Source organism: Anabrus simplex, chromosome 5 (genome assembly GCF_040414725.1).
Source record: "Anabrus simplex isolate iqAnaSimp1 chromosome 5, ASM4041472v1, whole genome shotgun sequence".
Classification (NCBI taxonomy): Eukaryota; Metazoa; Arthropoda; class Insecta; order Orthoptera; family Tettigoniidae; genus Anabrus; species Anabrus simplex.
The window spans coordinates 359,905,721-359,925,732 of NC_090269.1; the positions used below are offsets into that span (position 1 = coordinate 359,905,721).

Sequence of the window (20,012 nt, forward strand, 5' to 3'; positions counted from 1 at the left end):
CGTCGCCATGAGACCTATCTGTGTCGGTGCGACGTAAAGCAAAAAAAAAAAAAAAAAAAATCCGAGGTTCCGTCTTTCCATTGCTAGATATTCCTGGCTAGAGCCGTGCTATGAGCGAGTCTGAGCTCATTCCTTCAGATTATACCACTCCACTTCTACTATTCTGGTGTGAGAACGAGCCTGCTGGTAGAACGAATAGAGAGGGAGAATCGTATATGAACGAGTCTGAACATACTCGAACCAGACTCATTGTTGCTCAATGCGGGTAAATACCGTATTTGAACAGTGAACACTGTACCTCGACCTGAACTCGAAACTCGATAATAGGCTCGGTATTATCAGTCCATTTGATTGTTCAGTCACCCAGTGGGCGGCAGTGTTTTATACCTATCCAGCAATGCCACAAAGAAGAAGGCTGTGCAATAAAGATATGCTGAAAACCGGTGAATGTAGCTAGATTTGGTCTTCCATATTGATGGTATTGTGACCCATCTTCATTCTGTAAACTGTGATATACAGTACTGTTGGGAGATGAGAAGAATGCACATGCCCGGTGAGGCACGGGACGAAGGGGTTTTCACTAGCAGAGCCAGTGACGCAATGGTTACCATAGCAACTCCGCTACTATCCAGGCGAATTCATATTATCTTCTACTGGCAGCTCATCGCTCTTGTCAGGTGTAATCCAGCAAACTACAAAGTGTCAGTCAATGTTTTCGTGTAGCAGATACGAGCAGATAAGAGCCGATCTGTCTGGTAAGAGCAGGAAGTTCGTGCTTGCAGGCCACATTCCTCATTCTTGCATTCTTCTCATCTCTACACAATACATGCATTTCTTCTATACTTATAATTTTTTTGGCCACACCAGCCCTTTGACAAGCCAATCTCGTATTGATTTGAAGTATTTCAGGCACACAAACACTAACCTATGAAACGGAGGTCAGCCCTAGGCGAGATGTGAAGTGGAGGAGTGAAGACAAAATAACCGGAGTGGTTTAAGCAGACCGCTTTATGAAGTGCGCCTACACCAGCTTTCTGGAACGGTACTACGAAGGTCCTCGCTACCTATAGTAGCTCAGTAACCCACTAACAGGTTGAATATAGTACTGACGGGTTGTGTTGTCATATTAGTTATATAGGTATCGAGGATACATACTGACCCGCAACACATATGTGAACACATTCTTTGAATTTAATTATGCTTGTTGTTTAAAGGGACCTGACGTCTAGGTCATCGGCCCTTTTTTGAAATAACTCGTATAATATTGAACGCTAGTTCTAAGCTGAAATATTTCACATAGCGGTTTTCACAGGAGCAACGACGATATACATTTTCTTTATGTGGGATTAAATAATTTGTAATGCTCATGTTAACCATTTCTTCGATAGCAAAACATTTCTAACTCAGTTATAATTGCTTTATCACTATATAGGATGAAAATGTAAATAATTTACTTTTATTTACAGGAATGACTTGCTTAATTTTATAGCCTAATATTTAAGCGTTTTCGGCCCAGTGCAAAGCAGACACAAAAGTAAGCTCATCTCAGTACAAGGAAGGGGTTTAAGTATTCCCGATGAACCTGTTTTTCAGTAAACCACTGGGCATATAATGAAACTAAGATATATGATTCATTCTGAATATTGGATGGTTTCCAGCCTATCAGCTGGTTATAACTTGACCTTGTAGCAATCTTCACCTCGTTAGACTGTAACGAGCAAAGGGTAAGTAAGGGTAAACTGCCAACCAACGCAAGGGAACTCTAGAACTAGATAAAGGGGTTGGCACTTGGCGGGGTAGAGCTTTGGCCTCTGGATCCTAAATTCGCAGCAAAAGTAGCCGGATCTTTACGGGGAAGGGGAGAAGTCAGTTGAGAATTCCATGTCGTATGATGTATAATATATCTGCTGACAGATGATATACCAACAAAATTAATAAAAAACCTTGTCGTAGGGCGCCCACTCGAGCTCAGATTTCTCTGCCATCTAGTGAGTAGAACAAAACATCGAAATTGATGTGAAGGCAGCCGAAATTGTCAAATCAAAATGCAAATGGTAGGCGAGGCCATACGGTTATTATTATTATTATTATTATTATTATTATTATTATTATTATTATTATTATTATTATTATTATTATTATTCGCGTAATGTTACGTCGTTGTTTGTAAGTAAGCTTTACCAGGTCACTCACTGAGAAGCATACTTCAAAACAAGGTCCATTATTTGTGAAATTGAAGAGCACTGTTACATAGCAGAGAACTGTCTTTGAGAGTGATTAGTGCACGTGTTAGGATGCCTGATGTATAGGCGTGTGTGGTATAACGAGGAAACGAGAAGTTTCAAACGCAAAGAGGAAGCGCCCGTAGCGAGGTCAGTCCTTGACTGATCGAGCTAATCATCAATGACTGCAAGCAGAGCAAACATTGGCTGCAGTATAGGTTCCTGTGTGTTTCCATGGCGACGAGCCTCTGGTGTGTATGCTGACCCGCAGACCGCAGTGTCAGGTGTGTTGCTGGCTCTCGTGTCTACCAGGCGATCGCATCCGACCACTGAAAAATCGTATTTTTTAAATTCATGCATGTAGCGATTGGTTCCTGTTCTCTCCCACTTATTAGGTAATAGTCAATATTCTATTATATTTCTGCGCTAACCGAACTTGGTGGAATTTCTGATTAATACCGATCCGATTAATATTGACTTAATGATACCATTGACCTAGTCTTTACGCCAATCTTTATTCATTCAGCTCTCCTAGTCCTTAGTCTATGGACATCTGATAGTCTTGTGTCGTAGTTGAGTGGTTGGGCATTTTCCAGGTCTTTTTAGTCATGTTGACCGCACAATCCACCTACCACATGTTGAAATCTGCATGTCAGTGTGATGGAGGACAAGTGTGGTATGTGAGTTCCAGAAATGTAGGGGCGCTGCAGACACCCAGACTTTGAAGCATGGCAATTGATTACGATTAAAATAGCATAGGCTGGAATCGAACTCAAGGCTCGAAGGTGAAGACCCTGACCAGTTATCTAGAACACAGACCGATAGTTACGGTGATGGATTCAGTTGCGCTGAAAATGTGAACACCTCCGCCCCCCTCCCCTACCTCAGCTAGTTAGCTTTCGGTCACACGACTAAGTTTCCAGAGGACTGCGCTGTTAAGAGGTTTGGTTCATATTACCGAAACTAGTTTGCTTAAATTATTCATCCTACCGAGCGAGTTGGGCTTGAGTTTAGGGCGGCGTAGCTTTGAGCTTGCATTCGGAAGATGGTGGGTTCGAATTCCACCGTCGGTAGCCCTGAATATGGTGTTCTGTGGTTTCCGATTTTCACACCAGGCAAATGCTGAGGCTATGCCTTAATTAAGGTCACTGCCGCTACTGCCTTCCAAATCGTAGCCCTTTCCTATCCTTGTGTCGCCGAAAACCTTCCATGTGATAGTGCGACGTTAAACCACTAGGAATAAAATCAAATAAAATAAAATAAAATAAAATAAAGTCCTGTAAACCAAACCTCTTAGCTAGTTCCAGTGGAAAAAGCTTCTCCACAGTTGACTAACCTGAGGTTTCTGTTTCTTGAGGAATATTCCTTGTTTTGCGTTGGTTGCCTTTGCTAGTTATGCTTTCGCGGTATTTGATGAATCTAGTGTTCGCAGTAGTTCTCTTCTTGCTGACGTACTGTGTACTTATTATATCTTGAAGAGGCTGGTGAAAACCAAATGCTTATCATGGTACTTCATTTATCATGTAATAATATTGAACATACGTAGTGTCCACAAATTATTGATTTCTGCAATACTATATTTAATGTAGAATGTAGAATGTAGGCATTGAACAGAATTGCATGACATACATTACATTACCGTGTGAAGTTTTAGTCTAGTGTGCCCCTCGTGTAACACGGCAGATGTCCAGGCATAATTTAGTATTACATAATAGTCCAGTAATTTGTGAACATCCTGTATTTAGCATTGTTCTATTCCAGATTGTCTCGAATTTTTTTAAATATATCATTTGGTCGAGGCGATAAAGGTTTCATTGATTCAACGGAAAGACAGGGGTTCTGTTCTCCGCCAGGGTGTTGAGACGTTTAGAAATGAAACTACTACTTCCAGGCACTTGGTGGTTGCATGACAGTAAAGTTCTCTGAGCCTACGTCAGAAATATAGAGCAATTCCCGAAGGAGAAGGCGCCCAGACATTCGACTAACCACATCCTGTGGCTTAATATCGCGGTTAAATATAATGCAAGTCTTTACCCTCCGCTCCTCTAGGGTTTTTATGACTATAGAGTTTGGGAGCTGGCCCCGTGGTGTAGGGGTAGCGTGCCTGCCTCTCACCCGGAGGCCCCGGGTTCGATTCCCGGCCAGGCCAGCGATTTTTACCTGGATCTGAGGGCTGGTTTGAGGTCCACTCAAGCCTACGTGATTACAATTGAATCGTTTGTTTCAGAAACGACACTTCTCCAACGTACCAAATTGTTCAGAAAACAGGAAAAACTGTCTGTAGTGTGTAATGTAATTTCTAACCTTCCGATATTTATTATGCTTATTCTACTGTTGAAATGACTATGACAGATAGGTTGTTTGTATGAATTAGTCCAATACGTTCCTTTACAGACTTTGTTGAAAATTGTGGAGACATGATGTTTCTGCAACAAACACCATTAATGAGAATATAAGGAAGTGTAACATTGATTTTAACGTCATTTCAATTTCAAAAGGAACTTTATTAAATAAAGTACAAATTTTGTACTGAGGCAATACAGTGTTTAAACCCATCATTTAATAGTTATTTGTAAGACTTACTTATTTGCACATATTATGATTAGACCACATTGTATAGAAAAATAAACAGAAGAATACTCCTTTTATGTCCCTTTCCAAAGTTCAAAATATATATAAAACAAAACAACACAATATAATACAAGTAACATGTAAGTCTCTTATCTTTGAACAATGCTTCCCACTTCTGTTGTGCTGATGTTGTCCATGCAAACAGTTCTTTATAAAACTCATGCTTTATAAAACTCATGGTGTTCTTCTGGTATGTATGATTCCAACTTCTTTATGTCTGCTAATTTCTTTTCATTTAATGGAACACAGCCTTTTGGGTAAGCATGTCTAGTTGGTAACACAGGGAGACGGGTTGCAGAAATACGCAACTTGAAAGTATGAACGCACAGTCCATCAAAACAGTATTTTCCCAAGATATGATTTGCTTCATACTGAAACTCCATAAATTGATTTATATGAAACGCGACTTTTGCATCTCTTTTCACACCTCTTCCTAGCGACTCAAGTGAAGTAAAAACAACGCCTCTCCAGGATAAGTGTCCTTTCTGCACAAAACGGAAACTTTCATTCGCGACTGACAGGCAGAGGTATATGGTAGAAGGGTTTTTTCTGCACAAAATGGTAGCCCTTCGTGCATTAATCATGGCAGTATTAACTCATATAGTGTCAAAAAGTGGAGAAGTGCTGTTTCTGCAACAAACGATTCAATTGAGGAGCTATCTGACGGTGAGATGGCGGCCCCGGTCTCAAGAGCCAAGAATAACGACCGAGAGGATTCGTGGGCCTCACCACACGGCACCTCGTAATCTGCAGGCCTTAGGGCTGAGTAGCGGTCGCTTGGTAGGCGAAGGTCCTTCCAGGGCTGTTGTGCCATGTTTTTTTTTTTTTTTTTTAGAGTTTGGGAGCGTGATCTACCGACCTCAGGGCTAACTCTGGCGTTGCTTGTGTCAGAATCTTCGCTTATCTTTCCGTCTTGACTTCCCTTATTCAACACTTGTTCTCTTCCGGTCTCGGCAGTCTTTTATGATTCTTCCCTTTCTTTTGCCGGTACTTTCATACTTCGAAAAGTTGGAATTTTTTTCTCTTCTGTATAGTGTTAAAAAGGGATGGTCAGCTTTTTGTCCCTTTAAAACAATCATTTTCACCATTTGACTCAGGATGTTGGGCGACACTGTTCGAACTCGTAGTCGGTGATTACAGACATACTCTTTGTTCTACTTTGTGGCTGCTACCGGTAGAATACCTAGCTGTAATTTTGTTAAAAAAATCTAGCGAACATACCCGTTCTTCACTCGGCTGTTTCTGTCTACCACAACACTGAGAAAAGAATGTCACGAAAGTGTTGATTTTATTTTCCATTTGCGTTTTCACGTGGGAAAATTCTCGCACGGGTACGCTAGTTTTCCAAATTCATCCAACTGCAAATTATACATTTCATATTTGGATCCGTATTGAACTATGTATAAGGCCATGAAAGAATTATATCATAGAAGTCCGCCATTTTCAGTACACTGTGATTAATTAAAAATCAAAACCGTTGTTATAGGTTAAAATAACGGGACATGTTTCGCCTGTATTAGGCATCTTCTGCCGTATTGTCCTTAAAATTAAAGTGGTAGACTAGACATTAGGCTAAACCTAAAATCTATATTAACATTAAAAGGACTATTACAAGAACACACTTGACTGCACTCGACATATGTGTTGTGTCGTTAAAACTTCATAGAGGGTAAAATAACGTTTGTTGGTCGTGTTTGACAGATAATATTTAAAAGCACTCAAGTACCCTTGTATACGTATATCTAAAACTTGTATCATCTTAGGATACAAAAATCTACTGTTGATTAAGTTTTTGATTGTGGTAATTTAAAATCGTGAGCTTGTGACGTCATGTAACATCAATTTGGAATTTTAATAAATCACAATGTGTATTGAAAAGGTGGACTTGTATGAGGTAATTCTTTTACGAGCTGAAATTCATCCAAGTTTAACGTAGTACGCTTTGAATACCAAATTCCTACTGCGTTAAACTGAAAATGTAATAAAGTCGTAAATCTTAATGTCATTTCTCCAGACCTTTGGGTGGCTTTGGGGCGTTGGAAATTTGAGATCAATTGCGAAAGATAATTTGAGGAGGAATGTTTCTGGTGTAGAGAACCTGTACGCAGGCAGACATACTTTAACCACACTGGAAGCTACAATATGCTGGATCTCGCCTTCATATCAGTAAACTTATGCCATTGCAAAGCTCGCGTAACCATGGTAACTGATCTCGGAGTAAGCTTTTGTGCGATTTTATCGTAAACAGTTATACAGATAATATCATTTTAGACCTATGTCTTGAAATAAAACGTAGTCATGCGACAGATCGCTTTGAGAATGTTTATACTAAGTTTTATGAAATTGCGCCCAGGCATGATGTAGTTTCGGAAGGCATGCATTCATTTCATTTTTATATATAGAGAAATAACAGCAAGGCAGTTGTAACTTTCATGTTCACGTCGTTTGAAAATCTGTGTTAATTTTACATCGGGTGAGGAGATCAAACCTCATATAAAAATGTTTTCTCTGTGTGGGGAGAATAAGAGAGATCTGAATGGTTAGAAGATGCTAGCCTAACTTTAACATAGTTGAACATACGACTGCTAGTACCAGTATTACTAACGCCGTGGATGTTTGTGCAATATCTTCGAGGCATATTTTCAAGTACCACTTTCCAAACCTTACTTCACGCGGTGGTTTTTCCCCATTTCACTGTAGTGGCATCCTTGTTCGTAACGAAACGGTTGGCCTTAAAATGAGCCTTTGCAGTTCATTTTATATCGCAATATAACACCCTTATTGTCATCTTATGAAATTCCATTATTACTCTCATGAAGAAGGGGAGACCCTATTGTGTGATGATTTATTCGATTGTCAAGAAGCTAGCTCTTTTATTAATCGTCGTTCTTCTGGGAAAAGTTCTCTGCTTTTACAGATGGCTGTAATACACACACGGAGGGAACTATTGTGTAACAGACACAATTCCATGTGCTGAGCAGTTCAGTGTAAATGTTGGTTTAATGTGCATCAAGAAGCATTTTGTTTTCCGCGCTTTCAAAAGGATGTTAGTTATGTTACTCTGCGCTGTTTATGGGATGGCGTCTGCTAAGTTTAGTATTGGTCTATTCTAGTTAATGGAGCGACCTCTTCGCCGTGCTCCTCCGTCGTGTTGAGGAACAGTGCGGAGCCTTACGCAGCAAAGCAGCATATATCGGTCAGATATTCTGAAGTGACAAGTACTGTATGATGCAACTGATCATGGAAGACAAAATGGAAGGGACAGAGGATATGGACAGGGGAGATTATCTTGGGCTCGGGACCTCCGATAGTAGTTCGACATCCGGAATACGGCAAGCCTTACACAGAAGTGCAAAATAGGATACATTATTCTATGATGGTCTCCGACCTTCTGTGAGAAGACGAAATAATAATAATAATAATAATAATAATAATAATAATAATAATAATAATAATAATAATAATAATATCGTAGCTTTAACCGTTCCTTTCAGGGGTCAGCTACAGTAATGTAGGAGTCATAGTAATATCTTTCTACCTAGTTGGTCCGTATTCGATTCTAGGAACCGCCACGAAGTGTGGGACGGGACAACACTCAGCTTCAAGTCACGCAGTTGTTGTGTAGAGAGATGTGTTAAAATCTAACTTTCGACCATGCAAGGAAGGTTTTTTCGTGATTTTCCTAATCAAATATAGACAAATACAAAACGCAATTCACACAGAACTTTTTAGTCCCAGAATATCAGACAAGGCTCTTTCTCTCTTTTTGTCTCTCTCTCATATAGTCGAGAGGTTAACGTAATAGCTTTCTTAGTTCGGCATCGCCCCAGTGTTTTTGGAGAACCAAAATTTAATCCTATCAAATTGTGCGTAAAATAAAAATTGAGTGCTACCAGACAAGTACACTGGTCAAACCAGGATGTTCAAAAACTTCATAAAGGGGATGCGGAAATGGAAAAGAAAGGGAGGAATTTTAAGGAATACCCTGGAACAGAAAAGAGGTAAGAAAAATAACCTGTAGATAGATCACATTCCGTCTTAGGCCAAACGGAGAGCTGTACGAAAAGGTCGAGTAGTTCTCAGATACAGTGAAGAAACAGGAGACTGGCGTTCTGGAAAGAGTAGTAAAGACGATTCTCATATTCCAGGAGAATAGGAAGACCCAAGTCCTATGGGTGAAATAAGTCCAGCATGTCTTTCAGAAATCGGGGGGCGTGATTAACACAGTGGCTTAGCTACTGGCTTCCCGCCCAGACGGCTGAGGTTCGAATCCCGGCCAATCCTGGGTCGAGATCTTCATCTCAAGAATCACGTGGTGTCAGGAAGGGCATCCGGCCTGAAACCCCTGGCCAAAACCAAAATGAGCCTGGGTGGCTCCCAGAGACCCCATAAATAAATGGGAAAAGCTGAAGAACGTTATTATGTCTTTCAGAAACATGAAGTCAAGAGAGACGACGTAGAAGAGGGTTGAAAAATAAATACGGAAGCAAAGGATCATTCCAATGAGAAATCAGAAAAAAAAAAAAAAATTCAGAAAAGATATTCTTAGAAGAGGAATGAACGAGAGCGATCTATAGAAAGATTATAGAACCAAAAAACTTAATCCTATCAAAATTGTGCGTATAATGAAAGTGCTAGCAGTATTAGTGAAAGATGAAGGAAAGAAAAAACCTCAAAGAGAACGATAGGGGTTGTAAAAACATAGCGTATAGCTGACTGAAATGAGTACCAAAACTGTTTTAAACTTAATTTTAAACCATTTTTGTTTTTAAAATTTCTTCGTCAGTCCAATGTTAATGAAGTTATCTAGAAATGTTCATGTTGGTGTTGGAATTTGAATTTGGAAACAAATGCACTCTAGTAGTGAACGGCTGCCTCATTGGTCTAAGTGCAAAGTTCCATGAAAATATCTTCAGTGGTCTTTGCTTGATGGTGGAACAGACAGACGAACACTGCCTTTTTTTTGCCGACAACTACTCTGAATATATATCTAATCGAAACCGACCGTAGGTGTTCTCAGATATACTGCCCAGTAGTTGACATTAATGCGGGGTGGACCCGCTCTTGGCCTCTCGAACTCTGCGGGGAAATCTGTCCAGCAAGTGTCGGTACGTCTCCAGGAGAATGATAGACCATTCTTCCTGCAGGGCTGTAGCAAGCAAAGTTGGTGATGTGGGTCGTTGGGATGAGGAGCGAACTCTTCGTTCTAGTTCATCCCAGGGGTGTTCAGTAGGATCTAGGTTGAAGCACTGGGATGGCCAGTGCATTTCTGGAACATTATTGTCCACAAACCAATTACGAACAGACCCCACATTATGGCAGAAAATAATAATAATAATAATAATAATAATAATAATAATAATAATAATAATAATAATAATAATAATAATACATCGCAGTTGGGAATTATCCCGGTGGCAATAATCACTTACAGTAGTGTGATGATGAAGTTAAAACATAAGTATCCAAGAACTACAACAACAAGCAATTCTATGGAAAGAAAATATCACAAGTAATATTGCTAGTTTAACATTCTAAATCCAATATCATGTACACATTCAAATTATCACGCTGAAACACACAGTGATAAACTCCGAACTTGTCTTTTGCTATAGGAAAAATGCTCTTATATCCGTCGCTTTTAACGTTCTCTGTGGTAGTACGAGAGAAGCTAGTCCGTTCCGTGAAAAGCACCCCGAACGGTCACACAACCTCCGCCAGATTTCACTGTGGGTACTCTGCAGACTGGCATGTATCGTTCGCCTGGCATTAGCTACACCCAGACTCTCCCATCCTACTGCCACTTAAATAGCGTGATACGCCACTCCAAGTCACGTGTCTCCAGTCGTCCACGGAATAGTGTTGGCGCTCTTCATACCACCGAGCGTCGCGCTTAGCAGTCGCCGGCAAAATGTGTAGCCTGAGCCTTGAACCCCAGTCCTCGAATCTTCCCGTGTACAGTCATGGTGCTAGCTGCATTGGCAATGCTTTTCGGTCTAGACATCTCTGAAATGCTCCCTCAAGGTTCCTTCATTTCTACACGAACGTTAGGGAAAATGCCTTTTCCATAGGTCACGGGCGCTTCCTTCGCATTTCTAACTCACATTTCTCTTCCAATAAATAAAATGCGTAACTCCGTTGGTTAGGAGATCGCGTTCGAACTCAAGAAGCTTCGCAAGTAAATTCCAGCACAGTCTATTGATATTTAAGAAATTGTGAGACTTTATACAGTTCATGAAAATTTGGCAATAATAATAATAATAATAATAATAATAATAATAATAATAATAATAATAATAATAATAATAATGTTTCATGGAGGATACTTGTAATTTCATGGTCAGCAACCCTTGTGTGTTAAGTTTTTGTATGATAATTTGTATTTTTTTTTTTTTTGCTAGGGGCTTTACGTCGCACCGACACAGATAGGTCTTATGGCGACGATGGGATAGGAAAGACCTAGGAGTTGGAAGGAAGCGGCCGTGTCCTTAATTAAGGTACAGCCCCAGCATTTGCCTGGTGTGAAAATGGGAAACCACGGAAAACCATTTTCAGGGCTGCCGATGGTGGGTTTCGAACCTACTATCTCCCGGATGCAAGCTCACAGCCGCGCGCCTCTACGCGCACGGCAATTTGTATAAATTTGACCAAGGAAGTGGCTGCGCGGTTGGGATCACGTAGCTATCAGTTTGCATTTTGGAGATAGTGGGTTCGAATTCCACTCGGCAGCCATGAGGATGGTTTCCTATTTTCACACCAGCAAACGCTCGGGCTGTATCTTAAGGCCACGGCCGCTTCCTTCCTACTTCTAGCCCTTTCCTGTCCCTTCGTCGCTATTAAGACCCATCTGCGTCGGTGCCACGTAAAACAAATTGTAATAAGATATCAGTTAACTTATTTGTTTCATATTCTATTGCTGAGGACAACACAGCTGTACTCATGGAATGTGAATGATGAGCCCGCAACGTATAATCAGGTGTGCAGAATTGTAACGTAATCTATTCTTCCTCGCTGGAATTGTTGTGCATTTTAAGAATCTGAAACTAAAGTACAAAAGAGAATATGAATCATCATCATCATCATCATCATCATCAGCATCATCATCATATGCCCCTTCATTGCTGTGGATTTAAAGGATGTTGGGTTGTTGGAACTGTGTCGCTCAGGAAGTCTTCTACGTGCCGGTTGCCAACGACATGTGCAGACATAATTGCGCCCGCTTTCACGGTCGGTATCAGGGTAATAGAAATTGCTCGGTTTTCCAACTCAGTTGGAGTAAGGTAAATCCGGGACAGATGCCGCCCCGGTAGAGATGCCGCATACACTGTAGCTAAAGGTTCCCATCGTTACAGCTAGATGGCAATATGTGTGGTTTTTCAGTTTCTAAGGAAGAACTACTGTCTGCGAGTGTGACGAAATTTGCTCGTATATTACGCCAATTATAGCCGATCTCATGAGGCGAGTACATGTTTCCTCCTGACAAAGTTTTTGCGTGTGTTAATTTATTGTATATTAAGTTGGCTTCAAATGCTTAAATCAGGCGTTTTTAGTACAGTAGACGTCAGAAACATAACTGTAGTTAAGAGCTAATTTTGGGCCATGATAGCCTTGAGGTATGAAAACAGGAGGGTGCGGCGTCTCTCCCTGATAGTTGGCCTTCGGGCTGAGCAGCGGTCGCTGTGCAGGCCAGAGCCAGTTCAAGGGTGTTAAGTGCCGTGGGGTTTTATATAACACAGTGAAGAATCCATTGCACATGCACATTTATAGTAAATCGAAATTAAAATATGATTTTAATGTTGTAAATTATCAGATAGATTTTTTCCATTGAATGATTATATCATGTGGATATAATTGTCTTGTAGTACGTTCTAGTGTTCGGTTATATTAAAGTTGAAGAAATTGGCTTAAATTTGATTTCGTCATTAATTATTTTACTCGCGGCATCTCTCCTGAGCAAAGTCGGCATCTATACCGGGATCCAGGGAGAGACGCCGCAGATGCAACAATTCCTTTGTTCACTCCTTTCTCCCATTTACTTTCAATTGCCAATATTTTGTTCATCCCTGATCAAATGTACATGTTTTCAAATTATGCTCGATGAATTTGCAATAATTTTTAAAGTAAATATACTGAGATATAACAAAAAACATAAAAAGTGCGGCAACTCTCCCGGATTTACCCTATGTCGTACAAGCCCAGAAACTATTTTCACCGACACGGAGTCACATTTAAACATCGACTTTAGCAGATATTGAACCCGCTGTCTAACCGATTAACCGACTGCGTCTCTGGGGTCAACTTACAGTGAAAATAGAAAACGGGTGTTGGAAAATTAGTGAGCGCCGTGCCACAGTACGTGAATGTTGGAGTGTTTGTCCGGTGTCGCTGGCCGTAATCGCCTCCCGTAGTAGAGGATTTGACGGTAATTCGCGTAGTTGAGAGAGAGCGAGCGAGCAAACAGGCCAATGCAGTGTGTGGGCGCCGTGGCGCTCACTCGGACTCCCGGCATCCTGGCGTCTCTTTCAGCTCGTACTGACGACGCGGCCGCTTGGCGACGGTCTGTAGCATCGGGACATTCCCTTCCAACAGATAATAGAACCTTATAATGGATGAGTATGAAACTGATCCAGCAGTAGCCTTTTGTATTTCTGTCCAAATAGGAGAGATAATACAATTTTTTTAGTTACATTGATAACAAGACCTGCTCACCATGTGTTCTGGCTATTCTTGCTGAAAGTGGCTTTTGGTTTCATCTATAGTTCAAGTTATGGTTTAAATATCCCTATTAGGTTTCTCTGGGCATAATGGCTATATGAAATGTGTTAATATCCCTCTTCGTGCACTGTTGTCGTCGTCGTCCTCCTAGGATGGCTTTCCGTTAGATTCTTCGTGCTATCTATTCCCTGGTATTATGCACTCCGCGCATTTTCTTTGGAACTTCAGGTGGGGTTGTGTGAGGGAATACGCATTCACGTATAGAAAAAAGATTTAAAAGTAGCGTCCTCTCACATTCGGTTGTCGATTAAGACGATTCAGCGAGGTGGATGTGGCCAGACTGATGCATTTCATATCGTGAGCTTGTCGGTATTAATATATTCTTCATACAAGTTTTCATCGATATCAGTCTCCCCGTATTTTTTAAAAAAAATTCTATTTCTGAAGACAACACAGTTGTACTCATAAAATGTGAATGACGTCGCCGCAAAATATAGCTAAGTTTGTAGAATTGTAACGTAATCGTTTTTCTTCCCAGCTGGAATTTTTCTGGATTTTAAGAATATGAAACTCAAGTACAAAAAGGAAAACTTTTTTGTCTCTCCCTCTCATATTATATGAGAGTAACGCTAGTTCTTCTGTCTCTCTATTCACTGTGCACGGCATGCCGGCGCCAGGCATCCGTCGAGTACTGGCGCCGAAACGTCTGTTTCATCCTGATTGGTCAGCATCGCCTTAACGTGACTTAGGCGCTGGATTCTGATTGGTCCTCTCCAGCATTAGTTGGTTCCTTTTCCCCTACCATTTTACGTTCCTCCTCCACTGGAGTGATTTTTTTTCCATCTGAAAACTACCCTTCGCTCTATGAGCATGATAGAGGGGGTACTGGAGGGGTATCATAGGCTAAGGGGTGATGGAAAGGGTGCATGCGTGCGAGAGAGATGGTGATATGATGAGGAGGGGGTCATAAGGGAGGAGAGAAGTGTGTTGTTAGGGGAATGCTGGGTAAAGTGGTCCACCACCCACCCTTCGCGATGCAACCCCCGCCCGCGGTGGATCTTCATTCCTGCACGATACTGCGAGGGGGTTGCATCTTGTCCTGTCCGCTTTGCCGACTGTTACGGCTACAGCGAAGACTGCTTCTTTCTCTAAAAAAGTATCACACTATACTTTGATCCAGTCGTCATGAGGTTTTCTTCTCTCCTATGTGAATGGTAAGTGTTTTTTTCCTCTTTCTAATTATGATTCTGTAAGTGTCTCCTGGGTGCATATTGTCTTCAGTACAGGAAGCGAAATGTTGTCTTAGGATGCTGATAAGAATATTATTATCTCTAGCCTATTCTCTGCCTTGCTTTTGTATTCAAGTGACTGTTGTAGAAATTTTGTGAGAAGCTAGAGTTTCCCTGCAAATAACGTATATTCTACTTAATATTCCCCGGTTTTGCAGGCACTGCATTGTGACAATCGTATGAGTTTGCTTCAGGACATCGTATTGTTTCTTTCTGGTCAATATGACGTGCCATGTATGTGTAGATCTAGGAATTCGTCACTTTAGAATAGTGTGCAATGACTTTTTTTCTACAGATATGTTCGTTATCATATTTGTTATATAGAGTGGGTGTGAATACTGGGGATCCGTACAACTGCGCTTTGAATCGTTTGTATAATTGAATCCACAACGACCAGGGTCATATTCTTCCACCCCGCATTGGTTTATTTTCAAAAGCTGATCATTATCAACAGCATTATATAGTGAAGTATTCATTTGATTAGCTTTCTTTATGCATTGAGCTAGGAAATTGAGTTTGTCCCTTGTTTTTTATTGCATCACTAGCTCGTGTGTAGGTCTTTGATAGCTTAAGTTTTGTATACTTGCAAAACATCTTCATACTCCCTTTAGTTATAAATTCACCCAATGGAGAAGAGGTGCATGCATCTTTTTAACCAGATACCAGTCTCTTAAATCTCTCCCAGTGTTGGGAATACAACCCGAGCCTCCGAGGACGACTGCTGATAGCGCTAAGTGTTACGCTACAGAGGTGGACGATGTTAGAGCGCACTTCAGTTGACAGTAGTCAATGTAATGTTCTTGTTCATCAGTTTTACGGGCTTGAGGGAAATGTAGACTACCGCGACCGTGTACTTGAGTTTCTGGAAACGTTTCTGATAACCGGTGTTAACGTGATTGCTAGAGCTAAGTGGGTGTACTGCTCCAGCATTTTACTGTAGAGCGTGAATACCTCGGGAGAAAACCACACTCAATACTGTCACATTATTATTATTATTATTATTATTATTATTATGATTATTATTATTATTATTATACTAGAGACGTTAAGTGTAAGTCATACAAAATATTATACCTGTAACTCTCTAGACTCAAACAGAATTTCTGTTTCATTGGAAGGGAAAGACGATTTTAATCTTCCAAATCATTATTATTTTAATTCGAATTGTAAACCAAGCCCCATAAGATAGAGCAGTGTCTTTGGCATAGGATATCTGGAACATTTCACAACTGTTAAACACGAGTAATTTCATATAAGTTAAATTAAGACACGATAAAAACACTAAAACATAAGATTACTGCGGCACAAATCTCAAAGATGAAGCCACACTTCCTCAGGAAGAAAAAGAAATCGAAGTAGTTAATTGTTTTAATCTCGCTTTTCCAGCTCTGCATCAGGTTTCTTCCTTTGGCTTGAGAATTTGGAACGACTTGACTCACTTTCGCAAGACAGCTGTTGTCGAGCTTTGATAGCGGCTCTGGCTTCAAGTCTTTTTGAAATACAAATGCCCGAGAACTTCAAAAAAAAAAAAAAAAAAAAAAAAAGCGCATTAGTATTATTTAATGTAGTCGTCCTAGTAATGTGTCAACACGAGTAATTTCAGTTAAAGAGAATTATCTGACTGATGTTTTCAAGAAAAATATCAGCTTGAATTTTTTAAATTGTTATCACTGGTGGGTATTTATACTGTTAGTTCGTATCTTGAGGTTACAATCTATTTCCAGGAAACACCGCCAGGACTTAAAGCATGCAACTGACTGGGATAAAGTCGGTAAATTCGTTTCTGACACGAAGTCCTAGAGGAGTAAGACATTAAACTTTGTCTGTTAGAAATTCCACGCTGCTTATCGATACTTATATTTTCCTCACTTCATATGCTCTGATATTTATCCATTTTTGTTTTAAAAACGTGAAAACGTGAAAATACTGACAAAGTACTATGTTCATTTGATAAAATCTACGTGAGAACAGCTTAATGCTGCAATAATAATAATAATAATAATAATAATAATAATAATAATAATAATAATATAATAATAATGTCTGAATAAAACGCCCTTAAATGCCACCAATTTCAGTCCGAATCAAACCCACTGTCATGGGAATAGACGAACGAATGATTAACAGTTAACCAACTTCGTTACGGTCGACTTTGAGAATTATTGATGCTATTCAGTAGGAATTTATCCGACGGAGACAGACGGTGTAGCGAAGAAACAATTTGGAAAACACTTCCAATCTGGTTAGAAATTTGCATTTAGTTCAGTGTATACGCGAAGTCCCCTCATTCTCTTGCGCCAAGAATTGCTAACTTGCAGTTTTACAATAGTTTCTTCCTTAATTTTTAATCTGATCGTTATGGTTGATGTTTGAAGATATATATCGCCTCGTCCATAGGCTATACGGTGAACTGTGTAATTTATGTGGTTGAAGTGAAATTATTGACATACACCGTAGTCTCGAAGTTCCATCTACGGCAGTAGTCATTAGTAGTGGTATTGTGACTCACTGATCTGGCCTTTGACTACTCGTCAAGACATCGCTAGTTGAATCAGAGAGAAGTTCCTGACTAGAGTGTCTTCGAGGAAACTGTGACGCATGTTTGGTCATCGGTCCTTGAAATCATCGCCCAAACCCAGAACTGAATTATGACATTACAGTACCCTTATAAGGAAAATAAGAGGACTTGACTGAAAGTATGCAAATAGTCCAGAAGAAACTATACTTGACGTATAGGTTTGTTGAAGTGGTAAGAGAGCTCATAAGGGCACAGAAATAAACTTTGAAAATATTTTGATTACTCCATTTTCTGTGTTCGAATCCCGGTCGATTCTGGGTCGAGATTTTCACCTCAAAACTCACGTGGCATCAGGAAGGGCATCCGGCCTTAAACCCCCGATCAGTGATCCCAGAAATAACTGGAACCGAGCGCTGTGGCCGTGCGTGTTAACGCGCTACGGCTATGGAGCCAACCCCACTCTCGACTGTCTTGAGAATGGTTTTCTGTGGTTTCCCATTTTCACTTCCAGGCAATGCCGGGACAATTCCTATACAAAGGCCAGAGCCGATTCCTTCCATTTCCTTACCTAATATAATTCACATCACATTCATTAGCTCAAACTGAGGTTGGCGTCAGGAGGGGCATCTTGCCGTAAAACATGTTATATAAATCCATCTCACTTCATCCCCGACTCCGTACCAAGAAACGGGACTAAGAGGCAGAGAAAAAAGCAAAACGGAACTCCATTTACTCTGAAGGACTTTCGTTGACATTGTGTATATACCTAGGTATATATATCCTGCCATACCATTTCTCAAACTACTTTTTCTGCTCGTTTTCTACGAATGTCTCAAGCTCGTTCCCAAACGCTGCTGAAGCATCTTCTGAACTAGAAAACGTCGTACCAAGAAAGTGATTCTTCACCGTGGAAAATATTTACACGGAGCCCGGCCAGAACTGACTCATTTATTTCACTTCCGTTAATTCCAAGAACTACACTGCACATACGTGCGGTTGCATTGTCTTGATAAAGAATGATTGCTCGCCCTCCCATTCCTAATCGTCCATCTATGATTTTCTCGAAAACTTTCGTTATTATGGCCCTCATTTTACAGTGGCGGTTGTATCTGTTTTTGATCCCTCCAGAGTAATAGTTCCTATATGGCCACTTTTTGAAAAGGAAGTTGTCATAATTTCCTTGTCGCCACTGCATGGAAACTTCACTTTCGTCGGATGATTAATTTCTAGCAAGAACTCAAACCACTCAGCAAGTGGCTGCACGGTTGGGTCACGTAGTCATCAGCTTGTATTCGGAAGATAGTGGGTTCGAACCACACTGTCGGCAGCCCTGAAGGTGGTTTTCCGTGGATTCCAATTTTCACACCAGGCAAATGCTGGGGCTCTACCTTAATTAAGGCCACGGCCGCTTCCTTTCCATTCCTAGCCCTTTCCTATCCCATCGTCGCCATAAGACCTCTGTCCATACTGCGCAAAGCCATTTGTAAACAAAACAAATAATGACACGGAACGAGGTCAGAATTGTAGCTTGGATGATTCATTAATTTCACTGCTGTTTATTTCAACTAGGCTACTGCATTGTTCACGTTGCTCGTGTACGGCTGCATTGCACTCCACTCCATGGTGGCGACTGATGGACTGGTTGCCCGCACATATTTTCGAATGACTTGGTTACGCAACAAGATATTGCTATTTTTGATTTTTTAAAATTATGTTATCGGATTGCATACGTTATTATGATGCGTAGCGTAATGTAGCAGGAATTGCTCCGGAGCCAAAATTTGGATAGACGCCCTATGACTTGCAACATAGTAGCCTAGTAATCCAACATTTTCGAAGATTGCTTGTTAATTGGTACTGTGAAGCTACTCAAGGGATTACTATCCAAATGAAGATTGTCCTTTATCTTCAGAACAATTGTCGCTAACTTCTTTCCGAATCCTACAAATTGAGAGATACCAGGCGGTATCCGTGAATGATCTACATTACGAAGTTCTTAGACACAGAAATAAAGAAAAACGTAAACTTTTCCCCCCATATATTTGAGTTAAATTAATCTTCTGCAGGAATAGACATTAACGTACAGTTGACAGTAGCGAAGTAGTAGAATAAGGACGACTCCGAGTTACATTCAGTGAACTTCCTAAACAAAACAAAAACAACCCAAAATTGAGGTATGCTGAGTAAAAGTGGGTTTCTAGCAGAACTATAAGAGGACATACGATTACAGTTTTGTTCAAAGGTGGGGACGGTCGGTACTGCTCATCGTCCCTCTAACTCTCAAAAGGAACAGGGTAATAGTGGAAAATCAAGAGAGCTTCTTTTATGTTGTGTTCTTAATAGGACTAGGCAGTGTATTAAGAATGTCATTAAATGCGGTAATTCCATTATCCTTAATGATCATTTACATCCTATTCATTTGATTGTGATCATGTGGAGATGAAACCTCTTTGTTCGAAGGCACTTAATGAGCGCAATCCCATTTTGCTTTGTATCACACGTAAGTGAACTGTATCATTGTTAAAAGTCTCATCTCATTTGTCAAGCTTAACGAATGTACACCTTCCGTTTTCAGTAAGAGCTGCTTCATCGGTGGTGTCACCATATAGTGTTCACCAGAATAGTTATTTTTAAGGC

At 40.5% G+C, this 20,012-nt stretch overlaps 1 protein-coding gene across 1 annotated transcript in view; it reads left to right on the top strand.

Annotated features, from left to right (window-relative positions):
* The window catches only part of rhea (Talin_middle and talin-RS domain-containing protein rhea), a 419,010-nt gene that overhangs the window by 103,849 nt on the left and 295,149 nt on the right, over window positions 1-20,012 (top strand). The gene's annotated exons all lie outside the window — the stretch shown is intronic.